This window comes from Odocoileus virginianus, chromosome 7, assembly GCF_023699985.2.
Source record: "Odocoileus virginianus isolate 20LAN1187 ecotype Illinois chromosome 7, Ovbor_1.2, whole genome shotgun sequence".
Taxonomy (NCBI): domain Eukaryota; kingdom Metazoa; phylum Chordata; class Mammalia; order Artiodactyla; family Cervidae; genus Odocoileus; species Odocoileus virginianus.
Window position 1 is genome coordinate 36127868 of NC_069680.1, and position 14574 is coordinate 36142441.

Genomic DNA, 14574 nt, shown 5'->3' on the forward strand with positions numbered 1-14574 from the left:
TCTTTATAAAATAATACTGTCTGCAAAAAGGGTTATAGTGAGGAATATGACACATAAACTAGATGAGATATACAACACACACAGTACATAATGTGCCACAGAGTAAGATTTCAGTCAAACCTAAAGGTTCATAGAGGCTAGGCAAGTCCAAAATCTGCACAGTAAACCAGTAGGCTTGAGACTCAGGAAAGAGTTACAGTTGGGTCCAAAGACAGTCTTATGGGAAAAAAATTTCCTCTTCTTCCTGGAAGGTCCATCTTTTTCTATTAAATTTTTCAGCTGACTCACTGAGGTGTATCTAAATTATGGAGTGAAATTTGCTTTGTACAAAGTTTGCTGATTTAAATGTTAATTTCACCTGATATATATTGTCACAGTAAAATCTAAAATAATATTATATCAAATATCTAGATACAATAGCCTAGCCAAGTTTACACATATAGCTGATCATTGTATACTATGAAATATGTGGTTTCATTATTTCAGTATTAAAGTAGGTAAATTAAGGCTCAGACAGTTTGTTGTCAATTTGGAAGACTGATAGTAAAATGTTGAATCTATGACTTCAACCTGGATCTGATTTTTGTTTGCATTCTTAAGCATTTCATATCATGTATTATATGATCAATAATCATTTTGTGATATATGATTTATGATATAATGCAACATAAATTTGCTACAGTATGGCTCCCTTTATTAAGGCAATAACTATTTCTTCACAGAAGTTAAATTCATAATGTAAAGAATCTCCTCTCATTTTGTTAATTCAGTTACCACCCTCATTACCTTCTTCTCTTCTTCACCTCCCCCTTCTCTTCTTTTATCTCCTTCTCCTATTTTTCTTCCTCTTTATTCTTTTTCTTTTTCTTGGAAAGAAAAGCATTAGCCTACATTTAATATTAAATAATAACAAATAATGATTAATACCACTTATTAAACATTTGCTACTGTGTGGATCTCAATAAACTGTAAAATTCTGAAAGAGATGGGAATACCAGACCACTTCACCTGCCTCTTGAGAAATGCAGGTCAGGAAGCAACTGTTAGAACTGGGCATGGAGCAACAGGCTGGTTCCAAATAGGAAAAGGAGTACATCAAGGCTTTATATTGTCACCCTGCTTATTTAACTTATATGCAGAGTACATCATGAGAAACGCTGGGCTGGATGAAACACAAGCTGGAACAAAATTGCTAGGAGAAATATCAGTAACCTCAGATATGCAGATGACACCACCCTTATAGCAGAAAGCGAAGAAGAACTAAAGAGCCTCTTGATGAAAGTGAAAGAGGAGAGTGAAAAAGTTGGCTTAAAGCTCAACATTCAGAAAACAAAGATCATGGCATCTTGTCCCATCACTTCATGGGAAATAGATGGGGAAATAGTGGCTGTCTTTATTTTTTTGGGCTCTAAAATCACTGGAGATGGTGACTGCAGCCATGAAGTTAAAAGACACTTAGTCCTTGGAAGGATAGTTATGACCAACCAGGACAGCATATTAAAAAGCAGAGACACTTCTTTGCCAACAAAGTTCCATTTAGTCAGGGCTATGATTTTTCCACTAGTCATGTATCGATGTGAGAGTTGGACTGTGAAGAAAGCTGTGTACTGAAAAATTGATGCTTTTGAACTGTGGTGTTGGAGAAGACTCTTGAGAGTCCCTTGGACTGCAAGGAGGTCCAACCAGTCCATCCTAAAGCAGATCAGTCCTGGGTATTCATTGGAAGGACTGATGCTGAAGCTGAAACTCCAGTACTTTGGCCACCTCATGCAAAGAGTTGACTTATTGGAAAAGACCCTGATGCTGGGAGGGATTGGGGGCAGGAGGAGAAGGGGATGACAGAGGTTGAGATGGCTGGATGGCATCACCGACTCGATGGACATGAGTTTGAGTAAACTCCGGGAGTTTGTGATGGACAGGGAGGCCTGGCATGCTGTGATTCATGGTGTTGCAAAGAGTCAGACACGACTGAGCAACTGAACTGGACACACACAAAAAATAGTTAGGGATAGGGGAAGTTAGAAAAAGACTCATCTGTGATTAGGTTGTTTTGGCTAGATAATCCCTTCAGTTCTCTGTTTTGCATAGAAGCAAATTCTTAATATTTCTGAATCATTTCTCAAATTTCCATGAAATTATAAAAAGATGGTAAATTTGTACCGTCTATCTTTCTCTTTTCAGCCCTATAGTTTATTGCTACCTGGAATAGTTCTGAAGGAGAGTCAGATATGTAACTACATTAAAATGACCTCTTTAGCAACCATTACAGGCAACAGAAAGGGGCTATGAAAGGGATAAATTCAGTCTAATAGATGTCAGAATGTAGGAGCAGAAACACATCCAACCTAAGAAGCTTCAGTCCAGTTTAGTTCAGTGGCTCAAGCACAGCAGGAGCCCATTTCAGCAAAATCTCCTGCAGCGAGAGCTGAACAGGAGGAAAACCCAGCACAAGGGAAGTGACAAGAAGCCCGGCATGCTGGAAACTGGGACGGCAAAACACGAACTCAGCAGAAAGCTCATGCGGCTCAGTCTCAGATTCCAGAAGACCTCCAGTTATGGTAGGAGGTCCTCGCTCTTATGTCTGGACAGACATATGCCTAACAAAATCTTAATTCTGTTACAATTTCTTGTCTCCTGTTTCCTTGAACCCTCCATGAACAGGCGAGTGGCAGTGGGTGCAATTGAGGGACTCTGGCAGGGCCTACTCCTGTGTGTCCCAAAGGCTCCACTATCTGCTGGGCCCCAGTAGCTGTTACATGGGCCAGTGGGGGTTCTTCTGTCCTTAAGCTTCTTTGTGCCAAGGATCAGGTCAATGAAAACTGTGAGCGCAGGTCAGGTTTTTAGCAGATTTTTCAGCAGGTTATGAAGAGGATTTCTTGGCACATTTTTTCCCATTGCTTTTTCCTCCTGCCCTCCAGCAACTCTTTCCTGGACTTTGAGCTTGGCCAAAACCCATGATGCCTGGCTTCAGGACCTAATGAAACTCAGGCTCTGATGTCTCATTGCAAGAATTCAGTTAGAGACACAGGATAGGTAAGAGGTGGATTTATTTGGATTCAGAGAGAATCCTAACACACTCCACAGGGTGTGGGCCATTGCAAAGGGCAAGTGCTCTGGCCATGGAATGTAGTGTGGCTAGGTTTGGTGAGCTGGGTGAATTCATATGCTAATGAGCGGGATGATCATCTCAACCATTGGGGAACCACCCACTCCTCCATCTCTCGACAGTGCCTTGGAACTGCCCTGCCACCTGGGCGTGTAATTTAGCTTGCAGATTGGGGATTAAGATTTAGTTGAATTTGGTTTGTCATCTTGGACCCTTTTGATTTTAACTGATTTATCTTATGCCCTTGGGCTCTGTCATTCTTTCCAAAGTTGTGCCCTGACCCCTTCCCTCCTGTTTCGTGCTCTTTTCCTGAGCCCCATCTGACCCACAATGTTGCCTCTACATTCTTCTGGAGGGACAACCAGAAAATAGCTGACCATTGGGAGGGAAATACTGCATAATATCCAATCCCTCTAGATATTCAGGCCGTCACCTTCCATGTTTCCTACAACATGTGCAACTCTCAATGAACCCTTTAGGGTGGGAGACAGTCACAATGTCTGCTAGAAGTCCATCTGTTGGCATCCCTTCAAAGGCAATTGGGCTTCCAGGGATAATGTTTGCCACTTTGGGAGTAAGCCCTGCAGGCCATTTGGGCCCAAAGCCTTACCACCCTTCTTCTAAAGTTACAAACATATCCCTGGATCAAATCTCCACTCCACTTTTATGGAACATTTGGTCTGCTTATCAATTTGTTCTTAAGCCAATTACTAACTCCTACAACCAGGACCCTGCCCCCCTATAGGCAACATTGCTCCACCCCACTTATAATTAAAATACTCTTCATGCCCCTAACAGAGCCAGATAACCCACTCCTTTGTCATTACTTCTGTTACTGCCTAAAGTGGGCCTATGAAAATGAAATGTTTTCCATTGTAAATACCCTAAGCTGCTCTTATGGAGGACTAGGGGAGGAAATCAGTGACTTATAATCTCTTAGAGCAGTAAGAGGATAAGGCTTATAATTGTTTCACCAGGTTCCCTGTCTCAACGAACAGGCTTGGATTGCTTTACATCATGATATCTACTCCCATCTGCAGTGAACAATCTGGCAATGAGTTAAGATTACAACCCCTTAATCCTACCCAGAACTGGTCACGCTGGCGACCTTGGGGATGCCCAACTCCAATCCGGGGGTCCCAGGAGGTAGACATGCCTCGACCTGCCCAGGGATTCGATCTCCAGGAGGCTCTCACACCTCAGCTTGCTTGAAGATCTGCACCCTGACCTGGGGTCGCCTGGCTCTCAGATTGCAACAGTACTGGGTAGGATAAGCTTCAAAAAGATTCACCCCTAAGGAAGTCCACACATAGAAATAAAGGGAAGCCTATTGTTTGCGGGACTGTGCCCAGTCTCAGGGATAAGTTAAGAGCCCAATGAGAACACCATTGCCTTTCTGGAAAGGCTAAAGAGGCCCTCCAAAAGTTTACCAATCTGGACTTAAACTCTTACGAGGGACAGGTGATATTAAAGGACAAATTCCTGCCCCAATATGCATTAGACATCAGGATAAAATTATAACAGCTTCATAGCAGGACACTGCTGCCTCTTTAGATGAGATGGTCCAGATAGCCACTGATACATTTTATAGCAGAGAACAGGAGAGGGAAGCCAAGGCCCAGGAAAGGAAGTAAAGGAAAGAAACAAGGCATGCCCAGATGCTGGCCACCTTCCAGGGAAGCTCTATGGTAATTCCTGAGTCCTTGAAGGACAAGGCACCAGGCAAATGCCTAATCTGTAGACAGGTGGGCCAAAGAGTCTTCAAACCATGAAAAGTCCCCTAAAATGGCTTGCTACAAATACCATCAATTGGGATATTGGTCAGTACTCTACTCTTGGGATCCTAGATCCTCAAGGTCAAGTGCCAAGCCTTCCCTCAAGATGGTTCAAAAGGACTGAAGTGGCTCATTCTAGCCAGCCTGCCTGTCGCAGATAATCATCATGGGGCTGGAGCCAAGGGTGCAACTGGATGTGGCAGAAACCTTGGGCCACTGGACAAAACCACAAGAGGGATTGTCAGAAGATCCTCTGACCAATCCTGAGAATATTTGGTACACTGATAGATGCAGCTTTGTCTTGGATGGAAAAAGAAGAGCCGGATATGCAGTAGTCTACAATTTTGAGACCATAGAGGCTACATCTTTGCCACCAGGTACTTCAGCCCAATTAGCTGAGCTCATAGCTCTGACTCAGCAGTGGTGGCTATGCTTTGCTGGAACAGCCGTGAAGGGATACCCCATGTCCAAGGGCAGGAGCAGCGGCTATGCTTCACTGGACCAGCTGTGTGGAGATACCCCATGTCCAAGGTGAGAGAAACCCCAGTAAGACAGTAGGTACTGGAGCTGCGGGGAGGAGATACCTCACGTCCAAGGGCAAAGGAGAAGTCCCAGCAAGACAGTAAGAAGGTCAAATTTGTGTTTAAAGTAAAACCCCATTCCCACCAGAGACGCTCAGAGGGCTCAAACAAACCTTGTGCGTACCAGGCCCCACAGAGACTGAGACAGAGCTGTGCTTGAGTGTCTCCTGTGGAGGTACAGGTTGGCAGTGGTCTGCCACATGGACAGGGGCTCTGGGTGCCACAGGCTTGGAAATGGCAGAAGTCCTCTTGGAGGAGGTCACTAGTAACCCACCATAGAGCTGCCAGAACTTACAACAGACTGGGAAACAGACCCTTGGAGGGCACAACAGAAACTTGTGCACATCAGGACCCAGGGGAAAGGAGCAGTGACCCCACAAGAGACTGTCCCAAACTTGCCTGTGTGTCCAGGAGTCTCTGGCAGAGGCCTGGGTTGGAGGTGGCCTGCTGCAGGGTTGGGGGCACTGAGTGTAGCAGTACATACAAGGGATTTTTTGAAGGAGGTCACCATTATCTTCATTACCTCCACCATACAAATATCTCTGAAAAGAAGGGAAGCAAAAAGCAAAGAAGAAAAGGAAAGATATACCCATTTGAATGTAGAGTTCCAAGGAATAGCAAGGAGAGATAAGAAAGCCTTCCTCAGTGATCAATGCAAAGAAATAGAGGAAAACAATAGAATGGGAAAGACTAGAGATCTCTTCAAGAAAATTAGAGATACCAAGGGAACATTTCATACAAAGATGGGATCAATAAAGGACACAAATGGTAGGGACCTAATAGAAGCAGAAGATATTAAGAAGAAGTGGCGAGAATACACCGAAGAACTGTACAAAAAAGATCTTCACCACCCAGATAATCACTATGGTGTGATTGCTCACCTAGAGCCAGACATCCTGGAATGTGAAGTCAAGTGGGCCTTAGGAAGCATCATTACAAACAAAGTGAGGGGAGGTGATAGACTTCCAGTTGAACTATTTCAAATCTTAAAAGATGATGCTGTGAAAGTTCTGCACTAAATATGCCAGCAAATTTGGAAAACTCAGCAGTGGCCATAGAACTGGAAAAGGTCAGTTTTCATTCCAATCCCAAAGAAAGGCAATGCCAAAGAATGCTCAAACTACCACATAATTGCACTCATCTCAAACACTAGTAAAGTGATGCTTACAATTCTCCAAGCCAGGCTTCAGCAATACGTGAACTGTGAACTTCCAGATGTTCAAGTTGGTTTTAGAAAAGGCAGAGGAACCAGAGATCAAATTGCCAACATCTGCTGGATCATCGAAAGGGCAAGAGAGTTCCCGAAAAATATTTCTGCTTTATTGACTATGTCAAAGCCTTCGACTGTGTAGATCAAAATAAATTGTAGAAAATTCTGAAAGAGATAGGAATACCAGACCACCTGACCTGCCTCTTGAGAAAGCTGTATGCAGGTCAGGAAGCAACAGTTAGAACTGGGCATGGGACAACAGACTGGTTCCAAATAGGAAAAGAAGTACGTCAAGGCTGTATATTGTCACCCTGCTTATTTAACTTATATGTAGAGTACATCATGAGAAACGCTGGGCTGGATGAAGCACAAGCTGGAATCAAGATTACCGGGAGAAATATCAATAACCTCAGATATGCAGATGACACTACTCTTATGGCAGAAAGTGAAGAAGAATTAAAGAGCCTCTTGATGAAAGAGGAGAGTGAAAAAGTTGGTATAAAACTCAACATTCAGAAAACTAAGATCATGGCATCAGGTCCCATCACTTCATGGCAAATAGATGGGGAAACAGTGGAACCAGTGGCAGACTTTATTTTGGGGGGCTCCAAAATCACTGCAGATGGTGATTGCAGCCATGAAATTAAAAGACACTTACTTCTTGGAAGGAAAGTTATGACCAACCTAGACAGCATGTTAAAAAGCAGAGACATTACTTTGTCAACAAAGGTCGGTCTTGTTAAGGCTCTTGCTTTTCCAGTAGTCATGTACAGATATGAGTGTTGGACCATAAAGAAAGCTGAACAGTAATTGATGCTTTTGAACAGTGATGTTGGAGAAGACTCTTGAGAGTCCCTTGGACTGCAAGGAGATCCAACCAGTTCATCCTAAAGGAAATCACTCCTGACTATTCATTGGAAGGACTGATATTGAAGCTGAAACTCTAATACTTTGGCCACGTGATGCGAAGAACTGACTTATTTGAAAAGACCCTGATGTTGGGAAAGACTGAAGGCAGGAACAGAAGGGGATGACAGAGGATGAGACAGTTGGATGGCATCACTGACTCAATGGATATGAATTTGACTAAACTCCGGGATTGGTGATGGACAAGGGGGCCTGGTGTGCTGCAGTCCATGGGGTCGCAAAGAGTGGGACACAACTGAGCAACTGAACTAAACTGATAGCTCTAACTCGAACTTTAGAGTTTGGAAAAGGAAAAAAAAGTGTAGAAATTTACACTGACTCCAAATATGTTTTTCTGGTGCTACATGCACATGCTGCTATTTGGAAAGAGGCCACTTGACCACCCTAGTGTCCCCAATCAAATATGGTGATCAACTCCTTAGACTCTTGGAGGCAGTCCATCTGCCCACTGAGGTTTCCATCTCCCATTGTAAAAGACACCATAAAGGGAGCACAGAAGTGGCGAGGGAACCAAGCAGCCGATCAGGCAGCTAAGAGAGCACCATTACAGAACAATGACCTAATAGGGGTTGCCACCTTAGTGCCACAGAGTAATTTGCCAGAAACTCCTTCATATACTGAAGGTGAGACTCTTAAAGCTAAGAGTGAGGTCTTTCAAGAAGATCATATGGGGTGGTTCTAAAAGGAGGGACTCCTTTTTCTGCCTGGGGACCTCTAATTGAAGTTGGTTAACTCCTTACATGACACCACTCATTTAGGGGGAAAGGCCTTCCAAGGTACTTCAGAGGAACAGACCTCCAGATGACTATAAGGCAAGTGGTCTTCTCTTGTCCCACTTGCCAATTAAACAACCCTTAAGGAGCTCAAAGACCCCAGCTGGCCCAGCCCATCCAACGACATGGGACCTACCCAGGAGAGAACTGGCAGATGGACTTCAACCAGATGCCAGTTTCTCAAGAGTGTAAATACTTATTAGTCATGATAGATACATTCACAGGATGGATTGAAGGCTTTCACACCTGGACTTAGAAGGCTGAGGAAGTGTTAAAAAAAAGAAAGAAAAAAAACTACTCCATGAAATCATTCCGAGATTTGGTCTGTCCAGGTCATTACAAAGTGACAATGAGACATCACTTACTTCTAAGGTCACCCAAGGGGTCTCTAAAGCATTGGGCATTACTTATTATCTCCATTGTGCCTGGAGACCTCAGTCTTCAGGAAAAGTAGATAGAGCCAACCAATTCTTAAAATCAGTGATTAAAAAAAGATAAGCCAGGACACTTCCCTGGGATGGAAGGAGGCTTTACCAATAGCTCTCCTCCACACCTGTATCGCCTATAAGGAACAGGTTGGTCTTAGACCTTATGAGATGCTATATGGGAGACCTTTTGTTTATGTCAATGACCTCTTCCTAGATCCAGAGGCTCAGAACCCCCAGTCTTATACCAGGGCCATTGGGCAATTCCAACAGGATATATGCTTGTGGGGTGTCAACCAGGACCCAAAAGGGTCTAAGTAGTCACCACTATATGCTCCAGGGACTCAAGTTCTCATTAAAGTCTGGAAAGATGGGTTCCCAAAGGCTCAACTCTAGCCCACATGGGAGGGCCCCTATCCTGTAATACTTTCTACCCTCACAGCAGTTAAGGTATTGGGACACAATTCCTGTATTCACTACTGATGAGTCAAGCCATGGAAGAAAACAGAAGAGGACACTCAATACACCTGTGGGCCCCTAGAAAATCTCAGATACCTGTTCAGAACTATAAATGAGTGCCCCTAATGAACACCCCCAAAATTAAGTTTGTGGGGGATAAGATTTCTTAGGACACCTCTTAAGAGCCAACACATCTTGGCAGGGGTTGTACTCCAAAACAGACAGGAGATAGACCTTCTGATCCCTGAACAGGAAAGGACTTGATCCTCCTGGTGATGAGAATTTGGATTGGCTAATGGGAGAAAAGGGCAAATACCCACTCCAGTATTCTTGCCTGGAGAATTCCATGGACAGAGGATCCTGGTGGACAGTAGTCCATGGGCTCACAAGGAGTTGAATATGACTTTGTGACTGAGAATGAGAGAATGCCCCTACTAATCCTTGTTATCACCATCTTGATGCTGCTTATGATTGCTCCATGTATTATCAATTGTCTAACCTGTTTTGTCTTGCCCTGGTCAACAAGCTACAACATGCAGTGCCAGTTCAATAAGGAAACATAAAACTAAACCAACCACAGAAAATATCACTCACCCTTAGATGGACACCATTATAAGGACTCTGAGGCCTGAGCCTACCAAGAGGGGGAGGCCCAATGCCCCTTGCTGTCCCAGTTCAGCAGGAAGTAGCCGGAAAGACCTTGACACTCCTATTACCAAAGAATTGGGCCTCCCATCTCTTGAGGGGGGAATGTTAGGTAGTTAGAATAGGAAAAAAGGGTCCATAAAGGTGGTGGCTAAAAGACAAGGAAGGGAAAAGCCCATGAAAATAGAACAAAGGAAGGTCCAAGGACCAGAGTGAGGACCTCAGGTAGAACAAACAGCACTCCTGGCTAGCCCAATTTACATAGGGCAGGCCCAGGGGGAGGAGAAAATAACAAAAAAAGAGGAGCCAAAGGGCCAGGGTCTCATGCGCTCGCACTCTCTCTTTTTGTGTCTTTTGTGTGTGTGTCTTTTCGTGTCTTTTGGGCTGGCATGCCTTCATGCCTTGAGGATGTATTGTCCTTTACTTTCTAAATAAAACTGAGCTATAACACAGAGCTGTAACACTGGTCCATCACTTCAAATTTTTGTTGTGATGAGGCAGAACCAAGGAAATTACACAGTCCCCTGACAAGGAAATGGAAAGAATACAGGAGAGTAACAATTGGCCAGGTAAGGAATCAGGCTTGCTGAGTTAGGGAAAGCATTCTTAGAGTCATTTCCTATAGAATGGATAGCAGTGTTTTGTTGTATATGTTGTGTTTCCTACATATGCATGTGTAGCCCCATGAAAATAGGGGATACATCATTCTTTCTGAGCTTTGATCATGGCGAGGAGATTACTAGGACAGCCCAAATTCCTAAGTGTTTGACATGCTTCCTCATTTAATTGCACTTGCTGCCATTCATAACTAGCATCACTGATAAAATGTAACTTTGTTGAGACTTGGATTGGCCCTTATAGAAACTACTATTCATTGAATGAGGGCATGGTGATAAATAACAGAGACTGACCATACATAACAAAAGTGATTTCTCTGTTTCCTCTTATATTGTCAAAAATATTTGTTTTGATATCTTTTTCCCCAATCTGATTGTGTCCTCAAAAGTTGTTTGCAGAATCACCTCAGTCGTGTCCAACCCTTTGCGACTCTGTGGACTATAGCCTACCAGGCTTCTCTGTCCCTAGGATTCTCCAGGCAAAAATGCTGGAATGTGTTGCCACGCCCTCCTCCAGAGGATCTTCCCAACACAGGGATCGAATCGCAATTCTTATGTCTCCTGCATTAGCAGGTAAGTTCTTTACCACTAGTGCCACCTGGGAAGTCCCCCTCAGACATTAGGGGCCTCATATTATATTTATCATCTTTCACTTGTCTATCTTCTTCTTCCTACCTCAGCCTAGAATCTAAGTTCTACAAAGATGAGAATATTTTTGCCTTCTTAATTTTTTATTTCCAGCACCCAGGATTTTACTGGGTCATAGGAGGCACAAACACATTCACTGAGAAATTATTAAGGCACTGTCTCCTGGGCTGTTTTTCATGTTCCTTATAAATACTAATTTAGAAAAATCTATTGCAAAGGATACATTTATCAATCATTTATGTATTTTTTGCTTACTCCTCTGTAAGCCTACTTTATTTGGCTCTAAAAGTATTTTCCAATGCATTTTATTTTCACTGAACATGCATAAAACTAAACCTGATCAACTTCCCCTTGTATTACTCTGAGTTCTATGATCCTTCCATCTTTAATTCATGATGATGTTCTGTAGGCTGTTATCAGCCAAGAGCTGAAATCTAAAGTACCTGGACCACAAATCCTCTAAGAATATTATGACAGACTAGGGTGGCTGATGTTCATACACTGTGAAAGTAATTTCATAATATGTCTATGCATGTTTTCTGATGTAATCTTCATGCTGGATGACAGTTAGAAATCAAATTGCTTTTCTTCTTTTTCCTCCTCTTCACTCCTACAATCCTATGAATTTCTTTTACAATACAGTAATCCCATTTTAATGGAGTTCAGTTCAGTTCAGTTCAGTCATTCAGTCATGTCTGACTCTTTGTGATCCCATGAATCACAGCATGCCAGACCTCCCTGTCCATCACCAACTCCTGGAGTTTACCCAGACTCATGCCCATTGAGTCTGTGATGCCATCCAACCATCTCATCCTCTGTCATTCCCATCTCCTCCTGCCCTCAATCTTTCCCATCATCAGGGTCTTTTCAAAAGAGTCAGCTCTTCACATCAGGTGGCCAAAGTACTGGAGTTTGAGCTACAATGTCAGTCCTTCCAATGAAAACCCCGGACTGATCTCCTTTAGGATGGACTGGTTGGATCTCCTTGCAGTCCAAGGGACTCTCAAGAGTCTTCTCCAACACAGTTCAAAGGCATCAATTCTTCAGTGCTCAGCTTTCTTTATAGTCCAACTATCACATCCATACATGACTACTGGAAAAACCATAGCCTTGACTAGATGAACATTTGCTGACAATGTAATCTCTCTGTTTTTAAATATGCTATCTAGGTTGGTCATAACTTTCTTTCCAAGGAGTAAGTGTCTTTTAATTTCGTGGCTGCAATCACCATCTGCAGTGATTTTGGAGCCCCCCAAAATAAAGTCTGCCACTGGTTCCACAGTTTCCCCATCTATTTGCCATGAAGGGATGGGACTGGACACCATGATCTTAGTTTTCTGAATGTTGAGCTTTAAGCCAACTTTTTCACTCTCCTCTTTCACTTTCATCAAGAGGCTCTTTAGTTGTTCACTTTCTGCATATCTGAGGTTACTGATATTTCTCCCGGCAATCTTGATTCCAGCTTATGCTTCTTCCAGCCCAGCATTTTTCATGATGTACTCTGCATATGAGTTAATAAGCAGGGTGACAATATGCAGCCTTGATGTACTCCTTTTCCTATTTGGAACAAGTCTGTTATTCCATGTCCAGTTCTAACTGTTCCAGTTCATATCTATGAAATGCATACAGGTTTCACAAGAGGCAGGTCAGGTGGTCTGGTATTCCCATCTCTTTCAGAATTTTCAACAGTTTATTGTGATCCACACAGTCAAAGGCTTTGGCATAGTCAGTAAAGCAGAAATAGATGTTTTTTCTGGAACTCTCTTGTTTTTCTGATGATCCAGTGGATGTTGGCAATTTGATCTCTGGTTCCTCTGCCTTTTCTAAAACCAACTTGAACATATGGAAGTTCACAGTTCACATATTGCTGAAGCCTGGCTTGGAGAATTTTGAGCGTTACTTTACTAATGTGTGAGATGAGTGCAATTGTGTGGTAGTTTGAGCATTCTTTGGCATTGCCTATTTTGGGGATTGGAATGAAAACTGACCTTTTTTAGTCCTGTGACCACTGCGGAGTTTTCCAAATTTGTTGGCATATTGAGTGCAGCACTTTCACAGCATCATCTTTCAGGATTTGAAATAGCTCAACTGGAATTTCATCACCTCCATTAGCTTTGTTTGTAATGATGCTTCCTAAGGCCCACTTGACTTCACATTCCAGGATGTCTGGCTCTAGGTGAGTGTCACACCATCATGATTATCTGGGTCGTAAAGATCTTTTTTGGTACAGTTCTTCTGTGTATTCTTGCCACCTCCTCTCAATATCTTTTACTTCTGTTAGGTCCGTACCATTTTTGTCCTTTATTGTGCCCAACTTTGCAGGAAAATTTTCCTTGGTATCTCTAATTTTCTTGAAGAGATCTCATCTTTCCTATTGTTTCCTCTATTTCTTTGCAATGATCACTGAGGAAGGCTTTCTTATCTCTCCTTGCTATTCTTTGGAACTCTGCATCAAATGGGAATATCTTTCCTTTTATCCTTTGCTTTCTGCTTCCCTTCTTTTCACAGCTATGCATCAAAGTTTTTAATGGCCTGCCCATCACTGAAGGAACCTTAATGTCTTTGATGACAGTGAGATGCAAATCCATAACCTAAATCTCAGTGGACTTTTCCACCTTGCATCCAGAGCATTTCGTGTCTTATCTCTTTGTTCCCTGAATTTGTCCATAGTTTTGTTTTGTTTTTTTTTAATATAAAGAAATAAACTATGAGTCCTATTTTACCCCAATGTCTTACTAGCAGAAATAGAGGTACACCCTCGACTCACCTCTTTGAAATTTCATTCAGTTTACCATTTTATGAGCAAGTTACAATTTTCCCAATTGCTTTCATCCTAACGGCTTTATTACCACAGTCCATTTTGAGTGAAGAGTGCCTACTGCTTGCCAGTTATTCAATTAAGAATTGGTTGTAGCTGATCTAGTAGCAGTAGCAAGAAACATAGTTACATGAGGCTGTGCTTAAAATTGATAAGTGTTTAGGATTTAGCAGGTAAGACAAACATTTTAGGTGTCAAATAGATACCTAGAAATGGAAATGTCATTCACTAGTGTGTTAATCGGAAAAGGTAATGACAACCCACTCCTGTACTCTTGCCTGGAAAATCCCAGAGACTAGGAGCCTGGTAGGCTGCAGTCCATGGGATCACAGAGAGTCAGACACGACTGAAGTGACTTAGCAGCAGCAGTGTGTTAATCAGTATAAATTGTTTTGTTATTGTATGAGTCTCCAGATACAAGGTCTTCCCAGGTGATGCTAGTGATGAAGAACACTCCTGCCATTGCAGGAGATGGAAGAGGCGAAGATTCGATCCCACGGGTCGGAAAGATCCTCTGAAGAGGGACATGGCAACCCACTCCAGTGTTCTTACTTGGAGAATCTCATGGACAGAGGAGCCAGAGTAGGGTC

At 42.8% G+C, this 14574-nt stretch overlaps 1 pseudogene; it reads left to right on the forward strand.

Annotated features, from left to right (window-relative positions):
- Window positions 1–5047: 5047 nt before the first annotated feature.
- Window positions 5048–14574, forward strand: part of LOC110126823 (PEST proteolytic signal-containing nuclear protein-like) — a 37692-nt pseudogene continuing 28165 nt past the window's right edge.